The sequence below is a fragment of the Mauremys reevesii genome, linkage group 6 (genome assembly GCF_016161935.1).
Source record: "Mauremys reevesii isolate NIE-2019 linkage group 6, ASM1616193v1, whole genome shotgun sequence".
Lineage (NCBI taxonomy): Eukaryota > Metazoa > Chordata > Testudines > Geoemydidae > Mauremys > Mauremys reevesii.
The window spans coordinates 35,645,745-35,663,076 of NC_052628.1; the positions used below are offsets into that span (position 1 = coordinate 35,645,745).

Sequence of the window (17,332 nt, forward strand, 5' to 3'; positions counted from 1 at the left end):
TGAGGTATAGCATGGTTTGTGCTTTGTATCACTGCATAATGTAAGGTGATATTGTGTTACACTGCCGCACAATGAGGAAAACCAAACAGATGCAATGCAACATGAAGTGACAGCAAAGACAGTGCAAAATATTTCAAACAGTAAAAGGCAACTTTAGACAGTTCAGTGTTGGTTCAGATAAGGCATTACAAATTTGACATGCCTCTCCAGGGTTTGAAAAATTGTCCAAACTTTTTGGAAGTCCCTACAGCAACTAACATATTTTCAGATATGACCCATTTTTCTAGTCCAGTCAGGACTAAAGTGACAATATTTAAAAACTTTAATCTTACATTTGAAAAAACAGCCATTTTAATAAGCCATATTCGAACAGCAATAAACTACTTCTGGGTGTGCATCAATAATCTACTAATGCACACTGTGTCATGCCTTATTGTTACAATGACAAGGCTGTCTTTTTCAACTTAGTCTGCATTCAAACCGGACTTTGTAAGTTTTCTTTAAAAAAAAAAAAAGAAAGAAAAGAAAAAAAAACCCTTTTTCCAGCAAAGGTTTTTGAACTAATAGATCATTACGGATACTTTAAAAACACATCCATAATTTTGACCTTCACTGTACCTTTAACAAAAAGATTCCCAGAATTTTTCCAGTAATTCTGATCCATTGAAAGAACCTTGAGAAAAATGTATTTTCATAACCTGCCCACACTTCCTGACCATGTCCTATTGCCTTTAGAATTAGTCAGGCTGACTGAAAGCCAGTACGTGCCTAAAATTATTGGCACCTGTCAGAAGATCTTTTATTATTCTGTTTTGATACCTACAGTCTATACAGCAGTAGGCAGAAGTGAACAGGAGAAACTATAGACTTGGACTTTCAGTGTGGTAGTACAGAAAAAGGTCAAGATTTTCAAAAAGGGTGCCTAAAAGTAGATTAGTAAGTCCATTTTTAGATACCTATGTATGTGGCTGAATTTCAAAGGTGTTGAGCACTCAACATATCTCACAGAAGAGCATCAATATGCTACAGAAGTATGGTTAGTAGTTATGACCCTGATCCTGCAAGAACCACCACTCTGGATGGACCCATGTGCCCAAGAATTGACATTAAATGAACTTCCTTATAACTGATTTTTTTTCCTCTTTTGGTTTAACTGGAAAGAGCAGTTTTACTGATAATTTAAAAAGAAAATGAGGGACAAAATCATTTAAAATAAACTGAGAAATACCTGAACTACAAAATTCAGATATGCATTCAGTTTTGAATTCTGACGTTTGAGGATCTTTGCATTTGGGGGTCTTCTATTTGACTCTTCCTATTCTTCATTAAAGGGGCACCAACTATTCTATCTTAAAATTGTATACCTAGTATGGTTTCAAGTACCCCTAAGATTACTAGAGCTGAAAGAAATTAGAGAAAAATATTTGTCCCTTTTATTCTCTCTCTTGTTACTTACAGGTGGTCCTCATCACGCTAGTACCTGAGTATCTCACAATCATAGAATCTATCCTGACTACACTCCTGTGAGGAAGGAAAACATGATTCCCATTTTACAGATAGGGAACTGAGACAAAAGGTAGATTAAGTGACTTGCCCAAGATAACACAAGCAGCCTAGGGACTGAGCTGGGAACTGAACCCTGGCCTCCTGTGTTTAAGTGCAGAACCCTATCTATTTGACCACTCTAAATATGCTGTTTTGTACATGTTAGCACCCCTTTGAGTATTGGTCATTTTCATTGTTTTCTTCACAGTGAATTGTACTTCTTGTCTTATGCACAGCACAGAGCACACATACTGCTCCCCAGGCTCTTTGCCAATAGCAGCAGCAGCAATACTTAAAATATAGAACCAGCAAATAATCTAAGTAGATAAGTGGGCATGTGGAGAGAGGGAAGAGGAGGAAAGGTGAGACTAAGCCTTTTTAATGGTATTGTTAACAGGCCTACCCAAAAAGACCCTTCTAAATACCAGCAGGAGAGCAGAAAACCTCTTATAATTTTTAAAACTTTTAATAAATTCTGTACATGCTATTTAAAGTTTGCTTTATCAGAAACTTTTGGTTTCTGAAATTTGCTTGAAAAATTCACGTTGACATATATTATTTATCGTTACATCATGAAAGAAGCCCAATGTGTTGTCAATACTCTTCAACTGAGCCTAGAACTTCTGCTACTAATATTTGCTAATTTCATAAGTGAATCCATGAAACAAAACGTTAGATGTGATAATTAAAATAGTATTGCCCAACCCAAGTAGTTGATTAATCAGGCCCCAAAACTATGAGACTGGCTTAACATTCATGAGACTCACAAAAATAATTAATTCATTAAATAATGTTGAGTTTTTTTTAATTTGTCTCCTGAGTTTCGACCCTTAAGTGTGCAACATGGATCATATTTTCAAGCTTTTCTCTTTTTCTAAAAAATGAAAGCCAGGAGCCTCACCTAATCATAAGCCTCATGGAGTTGGGAATTTAAGAAGCACACCAAAAACTGTGATGCCAATTCTAATGATTTTATTACGGGTAACACTGAACTTAAAAGCAACTGGATGGAGTTCCTTTTCAAACTGATCTGTGTTTACAAATTCAGAAGCCTCAGTGAGTTGCATGAAGCAACAGCCTTTCTTTTGTTTCTTTTCTATTAAATATAAATTTATATGAGAACAGCTCCTATCACACTAATGGCATTGCAGCATATGGAATAACAGTCATATTCACTTTTTATGCCCAGAAGAAAAGCTCCTGTTGTATTTCTAATGCTGACTACTGAAACAAAACGATCAGTTAAACCATGAGAACAAATGTTCTCAGGACACTAAAAGTAATTGGTCAAGAACAAGAAGTTTTTCATCACTTACTTTATTAATGGCCATTGCCTGTCTGGGTCATAAGTAAGAATTCCAATGAAAAACACAGGAGTTATACACATTGCATCACCCTCCATTTTGCCATGCCCCTGACAAAAAATTAGGACTATTCTGATTACCAGACCTTAAGTGAAGATAGAAAACTAAGGCCTTGGCTACACTAGCGGGGGGGGGGGGGGAGGGGTTGAACTAAATATGCAACTCCGCTTACTTCTACTGCCGAGGTGGACTACAGGCGTTGATTCGCAGATTGATTTATTGCATCCAGACGAGACGTGATAAATCGATCCCCGATACATCGAACACTACCCGCCGATCCGGCGGGTAGTTTAGATGTACCCTAAGTCTGTTTCAGAGATACTGAAAAGAGTTAGCTTTTCTCAACTCTTTCGTCAAAGCACACAACTCACATCACAAAACATCACACCTTTGGGAGTGGAGGAGAGTGAGAATGTGCAAGAAAGAGGGAGTGATGTGTGCTGTCTTTACACAGTTGGCTCCTACAAAGTGCCTATTTGTTTTTTATATTAAGAAAGACTGGAAGATAAAAAATATGAAATGAATATGAAAAAGCTGAAGTTATAAAACAATTTAGCTTTTAGAGTGGATCAGCCAATGATTTTTTGAGAGGATTCAAAATAATTAGAGCATCATTAACTGATTGTGATCTCACATCAGGGTCAGTCAGGAGTAATTCACCTGAACTGAATGGAATTATAGAAGTGTAGAACCAGCATGAAATCAGAATCCTGTCATCAGTGTTTAAAGGAGATTTATAGGGACTGATTCACTTATACTGTAGTAAATCAAGAGAGACATAATTTAAGTTAGTGTAGTTTATACTGGTCTAAAACCAGTGTGAGAGGGAATAAAAAGAGGCCTACAATATTTTAAACAATATGTTAAATGGGTGTTGGGGTTGGTCAAGGTTGTTATCTATTTCATTGTTCAAATATTACAAACTACATATTACATGCACACTACTAAAACAAAACCTTCAGGAGTGTATGCTGTACTATAGGTATATTGAAAAAACATTCTGAAAAACACAGGAACAAATGATATACTAACTAAATATTGTATGATCTTTTGCAACAGAACTACTGCACGCTGTCCGGCTATACCGAAAGGAGGACAGGAGACACCTGATATGGTTTTAATCAGGCCGCAACTTTATTATTACATGTCTGGGACTACCCGGCAGATAAAAATGTACAGTGCAGGTAACCCCATGTTCACTCAATATCTACCTGGGGGGAAGGGGGTGTTTCCCTCAGCCCTTCTTTTCCCATTCTGGCCCCCCAGCCAACCACTCCTGGGAACTTACCATCCCCCCCTCAAGCGAGGGTTAAGGTAGGCTATAAGAAAGGGGAGGTGGTTGGCTCCCTGCCATACCAGTCATAGGAGCCCCCCTCCACTCACACACACCCTGTTCCACTCCTTTAATCAACACCTCCTTTTAAAGTCCTTTACTAAGCCATTTATCTGCTCACTGTATCCCTTCCCTATGGAGTACCTGCACTGGACATCTGCCCCACACTTACCTAATGAGTTGTGCCATCATAGCCTAACTCCCATCCCTACTCGCCATAACAAAGCCCTCCCTGTACCCTGTGTGGAAAGTGAACCCCTCGCACACTCCACCTAGGCCAATCTGGTGGGGAGGGGCAAATTCCTTCCCAGCCCCCCCCAAGAAAAAAGCAGCTAGCACAATGCCCAGAGCAGGTCCTGAACAAACCTGCTATTTTGCCACCTCCAAGAGGAGGGAGGGTGGGTGCTGCTCTGTCTGGTCTGGGGGAAAGGGGCTCCTCCTCCTGCCAGGCTTGCTCTTTTTCAACTCCCCAGTCCTTCTGGTCCTGGAGATGAGTCAGCATTGCCACACTTACCCATTCACCCCTTTTGCAGTAACCTCTGAGCTCTTCCTCCTGTGCCCATAAGGTGGGCAAGATGGACAATGCCTCCTCCCCCGCCCCGCACCCAAAGATGCAGCGTGGTCATTTTTCACCTCACTAAAAAACAAGTCAATCATCTTTTGTAGCCAGTAAATGAAAAAAAGAGGAAAACCAGGATTGTTTATCTATCTAAGAACCACATTTTAATTTGTTTCCTTTTTATTTAATTCTTAATTTCTTTCTCAGAACATGATGTGCTTTTCTTCATGGTTCACTGTAATGATGGCTTGCAGTATGCTGTGGTTCATTGATTGTTTCTTTCTATTTTTATGGACACTAAGACACAACTAATACATGAGCCATAGTCCAGGTCCCAGCTCCCACCACTTTATTATTATTATTGGATCATTTCCATGGATACCATTCTAATAATTTCCATGGATACCATCATGCTTGATGATCTGACAAAAATCTAAATACACTCAGAATTAGAGCTGTGGGGGAGCTGGATTTTTTGTTTCAGGAAGAGTTTTGTCATTTTGAAATTTCTTCTGTTCTGGAACAAAATTACCCATGAACCACAATCCTCCCAGCTGTATTTCAGGTTGATCAATACATTTCATGGCAACAAAATTAAAATGTTTTATGACGAATTGTTTACTTTTTAAGAACATAAGAATGGCCGTACCGGGTCAGACCAAAGGTCCATCTAGCCCAGTATCTGTCTACCGACAGTGGCCAATGCCAGGTGCCCCAGAGGGAGTGAATCTAACAGGCAATGATCAAGTGATCTCTCTCCTGCCATCCATCTCCATCCTCTGATGAACAGAGGCTAGGGACACTATTCTTACCCATCCTAGCTAATAGCCATTTATGGACTTAGCCACCATGAATTTATCCAGTCCCCTTTTAAACATTGTTATAGTCCTAGCCTTCACAACCTCCTCAGGTAAGGAGTTCCACAAGTTGACTGTGCACTGCGTGAAGAAGAACTTCCTTTTATTTGTTTTAAACCTGCTGCCTATTAATTTCATTTGGTGACCCCTAGTTCTTGTATTATGGGAATAAGTAAATAACTTTTCCTTATCCACTTTCTCAACATCACTCATGATTTTATATACCTCTATCATATCCCCCCTTAGTCTTCTCTTTTCCAAGCTGAAGAGTCCTAGCCTCTTTAATCTTTCCTCATATGGGACCCTCTCTAAACCCCTAATCATTTTAGTTGCCCTTTTCTGAACCTTTTCTAGTGCTATATATATTTATTATATATATATAATATCTTATAATATACAATAAATACTGAAATGGAAAAATGTTTGGTAAAGAAAAATCATGAAGATCCATTCGAAAAATCATTTCAACTTTATCAAAACTTTTTTTTTTCAGTTTTTGTTAATTTTTGTCAGCGGTGACACAGTTCTGCAAAAGGTTTCTATTTCAATGAATCAACATTTTCTGACATAATAAAGTTCCTCTGGAAAATTTCAGACCTAGCTCTACTCAGAGCCTTTTCTTTGCAAATGGGTAAATATTTGTCTGATGCTACCAGACAATGCATAATACACAGAATTTCATAATCAGAAATCTACATGCTTAACATCCTACACTTAGTAAAATAATCAGAATTTATCACTGCATACAAGGGAACCTGCAGTAAGAGTAAGTATTCTTAACCATAACTCCATATTGTGGATGTAACTATCCCTCAGTCAGGTAGTCATGACAGTATATAGCTCTGGAAGAAGTCTGAGGAGGGGTTTAAGCCAGGGGAAGATGCTTACCCCCTCTACCTTGGCACATTTTGCATCAAGTATCTTTTCCATATCTGGGCTACCTTTCAGTTTATTACCACATGAAAAACTTGAATGGGAAGCTTGTATACTGGACAGCATGCTCAGTACAAATTTGAGAGGCAAATGCTGGCCTCACTCAGATCCCATACAATTCTCATGGATTTCAAGCCTTTATTGCTTAAACTTCTCAGAATCCATAAAGCCTCCTGAAATGAAGAGGATGCGTGGAAAGGCAGGAAAATACATTTCTGGATGGTTTTTCATTTATATGGCACATTATTGAGAATTCAAAACAGAATTTTGTTTCTATAAAAATGGATATTCTGCTGCTCACTTATCTGTATAACCAACATCTAGTTATGTCAATTTCAACAAAACTCACCTCTACAAACATGCAGTTTTTCGCAATTTCATGGTAGTAATTCAAGAAGTGACATAAAACCCTGGTAATTGAGCCTTTGGAGGGTGCAGAATTTATTTTCTGTATCTGCCAATTCAATTTATTTATTTGTTTAGGCTTATCCAAGCTTTTAGGCACCTCTTATTATAAAACAGGCAACTACAAATTTTAAAATCTACTAATTCAAATCTCCAGTTACACAACTCACCAACTAATAGATTCTACCAGTGAGAGAAAAATAATCACTCTATCCATTTGCAAGACTGCACCTAAAACTTCCTTCAGCCACACCTAGAACCCTGCATCTCTCCCGAACACCCAAGAAAACAGATGGCTTGCAGTATGTCTGGAAGGTTTACAAATCCAGTCTTGGGCAAATAGATTTTGAGCATCTGTTGTGGAATGCAATTTCCTTATTCACTCACTTACCTTAAGACTGCTTCACTTGAGTCAAGATCAGCACTAAGGTCCCAATCCTGCAAGTACTTAAGCATGTGCATGACTCTGATCATGTGAGTTCTCCCATAGACGCTACACTCTTATCTTCTTCAGTTAAACAAAAAGTTTCTAACAATCAAATTTTTGGCATAGAAGCTCCTAAATTATACAGGATACTGTCAATCTAAAAATTACATTATGTCTAGAAATTCTTTACCCATTATATTTACAAGTAACACATATGAATATTGTAATTGAAAGGAAATGGAAATGAGGAAAATATATATTTAAATGTTGTATATTTGACAGTACTGTGTGAATAGTGAGTTTCCCCCTCCACTGTTTCAGTCAGTCAGCCTCTGATCCTGCATATTTCACACACAATCCCACTAGAGATGATGGGGTTCCCACTGTGTGGAACTCGGAGGGTCAGGGTCTCAGACATTTTACCCCATTGTTTGCATGAGTTTTTCCAGACAGCATCAGATGAAAGAAAAATCACATTTAAATGTAGAATAACGTAAAATCACAAAAACTGGCTAGGAGACCCAGGGTAAATGCAACACCTGAAACTACTTTAAATTATTTTTTATACTGACTTGATTTTGATTAAGACAAGGTAGGGGAGGTAATATCTTTAATTGGATCAACTTCTATGGGTAAATGAAACAAGTTTTTTGAGCACCACAGAACTCTTCTTTGAGTTGTCCCTTCCAGGGGCGGCGGCTCTAGCCATTTCGCTGCCCCAAGCACGGCGGCACGCCGCGGGGGGCGCTCTGCCGGTCACCGGTCCCACGGCTCCGGTGGACCTCCTGCAGACGTGCCTGCGGATGCTCCACCAAAGCCACAGGACCAGCGGACCCTCCGCAGGGACGCTTGCGGGAGGTCCACCGGAGCCGCCTGCCGCCCTCCCGGCGACCGGCAGAGCGCCCCCACCACGGCATGCCGCCCCAAGCACGCGCTTGGCGTGCTGGGGTCTGGAGCCGCCCCGGTCCCTTCATACTTAAAAGAAAGTTAGTAGGAGTAGTATATAGTACTAAATTGTGCCAAGTGCTTTATTTGACTCCCCAGTGATTGAAGTGAAACACCAGCTATTAACATGAGCATCACAAATAGGACAGATGTAGACTAAGGATCAGTTCTTCCTTCTAATATACAGTGATTTATTAATTCCTAAATAGTGGCAAGCCACAACAAGGTCTTAGCGATGAAGCACAATGGGTCCTGATCTACAACTTGGACTCCTAGATGCTACAATAATATAAATAATAAATAATGATGATGATAATGATAATGTAAATCACACAAGTTGTAAAGAGTAGAAGAAACAGAAATACATCCCCCCACCAAGAATAGATGGTTTAATGGAGGAAAATATCCCTGGCTCACTCCTACAAATAAAACACGGCTCCTAAACAACAGGAATAATACCACCTAGCTTTTATATAGCATTTTTCATCAGAAGATCTCAAAGCGCTTTACAAATGTGTGTTATGCTGCATATCTTGTAAAATTCAGTTATAAATTTTTACTCCAGCTGAGGATCAGACCTCAGTGTGTATTGGTGTAGCTCCTCTGACTTCAGTGGAGTTGTGTCAACGTTCACCAGCTGAGGATCTGACCCTGAATGTTTAGTATCTGGTTTAGAAGACAGAGTAATTTGTTCTTGTCTAGCACTGAAGACAGGGTTCAACGCTTCAACGAAAATAAACAAAATTCTAGCATAGAACTTCACATCCTCTCATCTGCATGTTTCAGAAAGGAAGCTGCAAAACGTATGTGTGGCTTCTTCCTGAGGACTCTTTCTCAGTTTGCTTTGTAATTAAAAAAGTCCATTTACTGTTTGCTGATGTGCATTTCTTTGCTCTGTACAAATTATACCAAACCCTAAAGCTTCTACATGATGTACTAGACAGGGATTAAAATGAGCCTTAGCCAGCACATTGATTAAAGAGAGTGGAAAACAGTTTACTTTTGGGAAGGTTACAGTGCATTCCATGAACTTCCAAACTCTGTACGCTCCGGATTTTTCAATGGCATCTCTAAGGGAGGACTTTGTTTCCATAGCAGACTCTGAACTCCCATACTGTGTCACTTCAAGTCACCATTCAAAACTAACAATTTTAAAAGAACACAGAAGCGCAGATTACAGACTGCCGTTTGTTACTAAAAAATGCATCCATGAATAGAGCTTTCTCCTCAATGCATCTAAGAAATAAACCTTCAGCTCTCACTCTCAACAGTTTTAAAGGAAATATACCAAAACAATAGCTGGGTGATTTTGCATAGAAATAAAAATACAAATCTAAGGCTAAAGCAATGCCTAAATAGCTTAACAAAGAGAAAATTTACTTGAAATGTTACTCTGAAGTCTCACTGATGTATACTGAGTTAGTTGAATATGAAAATAAAAAGTTGAATTAATATTTTAAAAGCATTAATCACATTATTAGATATGTGCTCAAAAAGGTGTACTGCTGCTAAAACTGGATCAAAGCTTCACAAAAGCTAAATAAGTTTTAAGCAGTTATCACATCATATTTTTCAATCTCCACATTAATCATCTAAGTCCATAGAAATCCTGCCTATGACATTTTCATCTATTAACAGAAAAGTCTAAGTTTATGTGATATATTACAGGGCTTGTGATTATGTTTTTAGATTTCAACGGTGAATACTTTGGAGGAAAGGGCTGGAGGAAGGGATCATTTCTGTCAAGAATCCACTAGTCTCCCCTTACCCAAATGAGTCAGAGTGTTAGGAGAGCCTGATTTTTCCTAAGCGAATCAGAGCTCTTGTCCAAACTGAAATGATGACTTTTTATTTTGAACAATACAATTATGCAGATGGGAAATTGATTTTTATGGACATGTTGCTTTAACAACTTCACTCCAGTCCAAAAGGAAGCCCCCCGCCCCGGTCAGACACAGTTTGAAAAAGATGGACTGGAAAGGGAATGTTAAATTTACTACACACGGAAGAGCTCTTCCTTTAGTATAGACATACCTCCCTACCTTTTGAATCTCACATACACAACACAGGCTATTAAGAGAGAACATATGTGTGCATATTGGGGGAAGGAAAATGACAGAAATGTGGAGCTTTGCCATAGAACTGCTTACTTTATAAAGCAAGCATCTAGCAGGATGTTAATGCAATTTCTAATACGGTGGTCAACAACATTTAACAAACACGGATTAATGAAGATTACTTTCAGTTCTTCAGTCTTCTGACAAAATATGGAACAAACATTTTAGACCAAACATTCCACACAATACAGAAAACTTCAGAGCTAGGATTTAAAAGCAATTTACAAGTAATTAAATTCTTAGTGTAAAATCTTTTTAAACTTTCAGTCTCATTTGCCTGAGGTTAAGAAGCAATAGTAACCCTAGTTTTCTTGAATTCTAAAGCTTTACTGTTTCCTCTTAGAAATCATCTTAGTATATTTATATAGCACTGCAGATAGAGTTTTGTATAACAGGCAAACATGCTGAATAACTAATTAAAAAGTATTATGTCCGTCTAGAACAGATATAAATTTTTATTAATTTGAAGTTAGAAGTTTCTAGCAGATCTCTTGTATAGTTTTTTTTTTTTTACAGCTCTCTTTATGGTACAAAACAAGGATCTATAGACAAGGTACCTTCTCCCTCACCTCTGTACGCTTTAAAGTGGCAAACTACAGGCAACAGAATAGAAATATTTTGTTAAAGAATAACAAAAATCTCATACCGTCTCTTCTGCTGTTTAATATCAATTGGCTTGTTAATAGCATAAGGCGATCCATGAATGTAAGCACTTCGGAACCTAGCCACCTTCTCCAAAGTCAAGTGCTCACAGCTGGACGGTAAACTCATTTTATCCAACTGCAAGCAGTGCAAAGCTAATAGCCAAAAAGACACATTCCTGGGAAAGCTGGAAACAAAGCGCTATGTAATATATTTTACACAAGTGTGCAGTTCAAATAGAGCTTAACACTCCTTTGCTTTGAAAGGAAATGCCCCTCTTTCTTCAGCTGCTGCATTCACCCTCTTGGATACCGGAAGCTGGCTGCTTATTTCCATGCAGAGTCAAACTCCAACCAATTACTGGTTCAGCAGATGAAGTGGAAAGGCTCTAGCTTCACAGAAGCTGTTTACCCCAACCGTATATCTTCTTCTGGTAGAGAGAGAGAGAATGAGCACAGCTTGATCGATTTTAAGTCCAATCTCTAAAGACCCACTGACTGACTTTACTGAGTAGCACTAGTTCGGTAATTAAGGTTATTTATGCAGATAACACACACTCCTTTGCTGGAAGAGAAATGCTCAGTCCAGTGGTACATTTCAGATGGTCAAATTATATTTCAAGTACACAGTATAAACTCAAAATAATTATATTTGTATATGAAAATGATTTCAAGCAGTAACCTATTTAAATCAAACATCAGAAGTCTCACATAATGATGGTCATGTCTGTATTTACAAACTTTTAAAAGGGAAGGTTTATTGCTATAAAACGATTTATCTATCCCATTACACTGCACTATATTTCCCAAACACTGCAAAGTAGCCCGTAGCACATATTTATGGGTTCACAAAAGCTGGCAGACTAAATCAATTATTTGGTTTGTTGGAAATTTGGAAAAGTAGAAACAAATATTTTTGGGTCAGATTGAAAATAATTTTGTTTGGCAAATTGAAAAGTAAAAAAGAATTGTTCTGGGTCTAATGAAATATTTTGTTTCAACAAAATTAAAATGTTTCATTCTAATATCAACAGTTTTTGATTTTTTTTAAATAAATTGAAAGGAAAAGTTATTTCAAAACAAAAAATCAAAATGTTTAATTTAGTTTTTTTTCATAAATTTTGTTTCTGGAGGGGTTTGGGTCCCCCCCACCCAAACTAACAATTCAGGAAAACTGATATGTTTCGGTGTCACTGAATCTGCATTTTTCACCTAAAAAAAAAATTCAGCCACAATTTTTTGCCCAGTTCTATCAAGGACACTGGTCTTGAAGGGGTTAATGAGAGCCTATGGGTAGAATCACCCTTGCCTCATTACACCAGCAGTAGGTGTCAATCCTGGAGCAAGGAGTTAAATAAGGAAAAGCTCAGATTAGTGGGGGCTGACTGGTAGAGAGAGAAGAGCTCTTGGTCTAGCCCTGCGAAGGAAAGCCTGGCTGGGGCTAGAGACTGCCTTGAAGCTGCCCGAGAGGAATCAGAGAGTCATAGAAATGTAGGGCTGGAAGGCATCTTGAAAGGTCATCAAATCCAGCCCATTGTATGGAGGCACAACCAAATAAACCTTCTCCATCCCTGACAGGAGTTCGTCTAATTTCTTCCTGAAAACCTCCAATGATGCATATTTTACAACCTCCCTTGGAAGCCTATTTCAGAAATTAACTACGCTTTTAGCTAAAAGTTTTCCTAATATTTAACCTAAATTTCCCTTGCTGCAGATTATGCCCATTACTTCTTGTCCTACCTCCACAGGATATGTAGAATAGTTGATCACCACCCTTTTTATAAGAACCCTTTACATATTTGAAGACTATTATAAGGACCCACTTTAGACTTCTTCTCAAGACTGAACATGCCCATTTTTTTTTACCTTTTCCATATAAGTCAGGATTTCTAAACCTTTTGTCATTTTTGTTGCTCTCCTTTGGACTCTCTCCAGTTTGTCCACATCTTTCCTAAAGTATGGTGCTCAGAACTGGACACAATACTCCAGCTGAGACCTCACCATTGCAGAGTAGGATGGGACAACTAACTCCTGTGTCCTACATATGACATTCCATGTTAATATACCAGACCAATTCTCCAATTTGTCAAGCTCATTTTGAATTCTAATCCTGTCCTCCAAAGTGTTTGCAACATCTCCCAGCCTAGTGTTGTCCGCAAATTTTATAAGCAAATGCTGAACTCCATTATCCAAGTCATTAATGAAAATACTGGGTAATACTGGAACCTGGTCTGACCCCTGTGGGATACCATTAGATTGGCCTTCCAGGTGGACAGGGAACCATAACTACTCTTTGAGTACATTCTTTCAACCAGTTGTGCACCCACTTTACAGTAATTTCATCTAGACCCCAATTTCCTAATTTGTTTATGAGAATGTGGTGGTACTGTGTCAAAGGACTTATTAAAATCAAGATATATTAACTCTACTGTTTTCCCCTATCCACTAATGATGCTGTAAAAGAAGGAAATTAAGTTGGTTTGGCATGATTTGTTCTTGGCGAATCCATGGTTTGCTGACCATTCCTTATAACCTTATATCACCTAAGAGCTTACAAATTGATTGTTTAATAATTTGTTCCAGTATCTTTCTAGGTATTGAAGTTATGCTGTCTGGTCTATAATTCCCTGATCCGCTTTCTTTCCCTTTTCAAAGATAGGTATTATGTTTACTCTTCGCCAGTCTTCTAAGACATCACTCATTCTCCAGGAGTTCTCAAAGACATCCGAGGATGAAAGTAATCATGCTTTCATGAGTTGAATACAGCTAACTTATCTGAATATTCTTTATCCTGTTCTTTCCCTATTTTGGCTTGTGCTGAATATCTGCCTATCATTAACCATTTTAGTGAAGACTGAAGCAAAATAGGCACTGAATACCTTAGCCTTCCTATGTCCTAGCTCTCCTTCCCCACTGTGTAGAGGACCTGCACTTTCAGGTCATTAAAGAGCTCCTGATGGACCCATATTGGCCTCTTACTAGTTTTCCTATGTTTCGCAGTCGGATAGTTTGCAACTGGGCCTTTAATACTGTCTCCTTGAGAAACTGCTAGCTCTCCTGAACTCCATTATCCCTTAAATTTTCTTCCCATGGAACCTTAATTATGAGTTCTTTGAGTTTGTTAGTGTGTGTTTTTTTTGTTTTTTTGAAGATCATTGTCCTTATTCTGCTACTCACCCAAACTGAAATGATATTGAAATTCACGCACCCACCTTCAGATTCACACCTAATTCCTCCCTGTTGGTCAAAATCAAGTCTAAAATAGTTGTCCTCCCCAGTTACTTCCTTCACTTTCTGAAATAAAAGTTGTCCCCAATACATTCCAAGAATATATTGGACGTTCTGTGTTTTGCCATATTATTTTTCCAACATGTGTCTCAGTTGTTAAAGTCCCCCATTACTAGCAGGTCTTATGTTTTGAATATTTCTGTTATTTGTTCTAGAAATGCCTCATCTACCTCCTCTTCCTGATTTTGTGGTCTATAGTAAACCCTTACCATGACATCACCCCTATTTTCTCCCCTTTTATCTTTTTCAGAGGCTTTCAACTGGTCTACTTCTCACCCTCTTTCTAGACCTTAGAACAAGTGCATATATTGGATCAGCTGGGGCTAGAGTCTAATTAGAAACTGCCTTGAAACCATCTGGAAGGAAGGATCACCTTGGTCTAGAGCCTAATTAGGAACTCCTAATGTCAGAGCATCTTTTGTGGCAGTAGCCTTAGTATAGAATCTTACTATGCAACAGATATATCACAGAGGTCTAGTCTCTTAATGTGTGCAGGTGCTACACAGATAACAGGCCTGATTCTCAGGTCCACTGCAGGAGTTCTGAGCCACACTAGTTTTACAAAACTGCCAGACATCCATCAAACCTGCTCACTCAGGATTCCCCTTGAGTAGGAGGAGCCATTCCCTTTCTCGTTTTTTAGTTTGGAAGGTATATCTGGAGAAAGAGGGGCATAGCTGGGGCATGCCAACAATTGCCAATGTCCTTACTGGTGCTTTGGAGTCAATGGCAGCCAGGTCTAAGTTCCAGCATAAGACATAAAGCAGTTCTAATTTATGTCTATGGCTGGCTTAACCCCAAGACTGAGGATGGCTGTATGCCACCTTTTATCTTCATCACTAGGTCTGCACCAAAGTGCAGCACAGATGGACCAGAGAATCTGGGCCAACATTTAATGCAATAATTATTATGATTAACTTATTATGACAAGAATACTGACCAACAGAAGGGTAAAATAAAGAAACAAGACTAAATAGTTTTAGTTTAGTCTGATCATCAATATTGTTTATTGTGCAGGGTCTGTTTTTTAAACAGGTTTCCATTTTGTTTTATACTTTCTATTGTTTACATTAATTCCACAGAAGCTTAAAAGAAATTTTCATTCCTTTAGTCATTTAGATTCTCTTTCCATTAGTCAATATTGCTTCTATTTTCCTGTATTTCCACTTACACTTAAAATAAATACTGCTTTTTGTTAACTTGCTCATTCACACACCAACATCCAAAATGCCCAAACTTCTCTGAAAATACAGAAGTATACATTAGTTAAGTCCAAAGGAAGCTCAAGACAACAGACATTATTGTGCATGCTTTAAAGAAGTATTACTATTACCTTGGACTTTGTTGCTTACTGAACTGGTCAGAAAATGGAATTTCCATCCCCTGGGAGATTTGACATTTTTAAATTTGTTTACATTCTGAACCAGAAAAGCTGAAATTTTGAATTTTTTCTTGGAATGGGAATTTTTAAAAATATTGATTTGGAAAACTGAAACTTTGTTTGGATGACAAAATATTATAATATATATTTAAATATAAGAAGTATATATATGTACATATTATAATATTAAATATAAAGTCAAAACAAAATGATAGTCAAAATGAAACATTTCAACATCAAAAATGAAGTGAGAAAGTCAACAGTTTCAACACCATCCTGATGAAAAATTATTAAAAATCAACATTTTCCAGTGAAACATGTTGATTTTGACAAAACTGCATTTTCCTATTGAAAACTGTTTCTTCAAAAAACTTTGACCAGCTGTAGTTGGTTAAAAATCTGACTAAAGTGTGGAGATCAAAGAAGTTAAACCTTTACATTACATTAATTTCATACTCTGCTATATGCTTCTGCAAGTTATGGATGTAAAAGAAGAGCATCCAGGCTTTAAAATGTTGTCCCTTGGAAGCTAAAGGAATGTTTATATTGCACTATAACACTAACACATCTACTCCAAGAGGCTATAAGATACAGAAGACAGCCAGCCTCTCAGCACACACAAGTCCTTCCCTCAGATGACTTAGACCTAATAAGCTGCCCCCTTGTCAGGGGCGGCTCTAGGCACCAGCAAAACAAGCTGGTGCCTAGGGCGGCAAAGTCTAGGGGGCGTCCCCTGCGGCCGGGGGGGTGGCAGGCTGACCGGACCTGCCGCAGGCATGAGTGCGGAGGGGGCGCTCGTCCCGCGGCTCGGCTGGACCTCCCGCAGGCATGGCTGCGGCAGCTCAAGCGGAGCCGCCGGACCCGCGAACCGTCCGCAGCCGCGGGGGTCCAGCCGAGCCACGCGGGACCAGCGGTCCCTCTGCAGTCATGCCCGCGGGAGGTCCGCTGCTCCCGCGGCTCAGGGGCGCCTCCCGCGCATGTCTGCTTGGGGCGGCCAAAAACGTAGAGCCGCCCCTGCCCCTTGTCCCAATATACCAGCCTCTCCACATACTTTCTCTTTCTTATGCTTTCACCAGAGTTGGGACAAAACTGTGCAGTGGCAAGGTTCTCTTACCACTGTCTAGAGAGCTACACAAAAATGAGATTAATTATAGGTAAAAGAAGCACTCAGCTGCTAAAATACCAGTGGAATAGTCTTGGAGGGGTTACAATTGACCACTTCACTGTGCAAACAAGCAACAGTCTGTGAGAAGCACAGAAAGCACACTACTCTGTGGCTAATATCTCATCCGAGCAGGGGTGGCTCTAGGTATTTTGCCGCCCCAAGCACAGCAGGCAGGCTGCCTTTGGCGGCTTGCCTGCGGGAGGTCCCCGGTCCCACAGATTCAGCAGCACACCTGTGGGAGGTCCGCCGAAGCCGCGGGACCAGCGGACCCTCCGCAGGCATGCCGCCGAAGGCAACCTGCCTGCCGCCCTCGTAGCGACCGGCAGAACACCCCCCCTGGCTTGCCGCCCCAGGCACATGCTTGGCGTGCTG

General features: G+C 39.3%; 1 protein-coding gene across 12 annotated transcripts in view; it reads right to left on the reverse strand.

Moving 5' to 3' along the window:
* PDE4D (phosphodiesterase 4D) overlaps positions 1-17,332 on the reverse strand; it is a 1,085,833-nt gene that overhangs the window by 348,879 nt on the left and 719,622 nt on the right. Inside the window, exon 1 of one of the 12 annotated variants that reach the window (XM_039543152.1) lies at positions 4,757-4,779. The exons of the other annotated variants lie outside the window; for them this stretch is intronic. The gene's annotated coding sequence lies outside the window, so the exon portion shown is untranslated. Of the gene's footprint in view, positions 1-4,756; positions 4,780-17,332 lie in introns of those variants that run through there. 12 annotated transcript variants of the gene reach the window in all.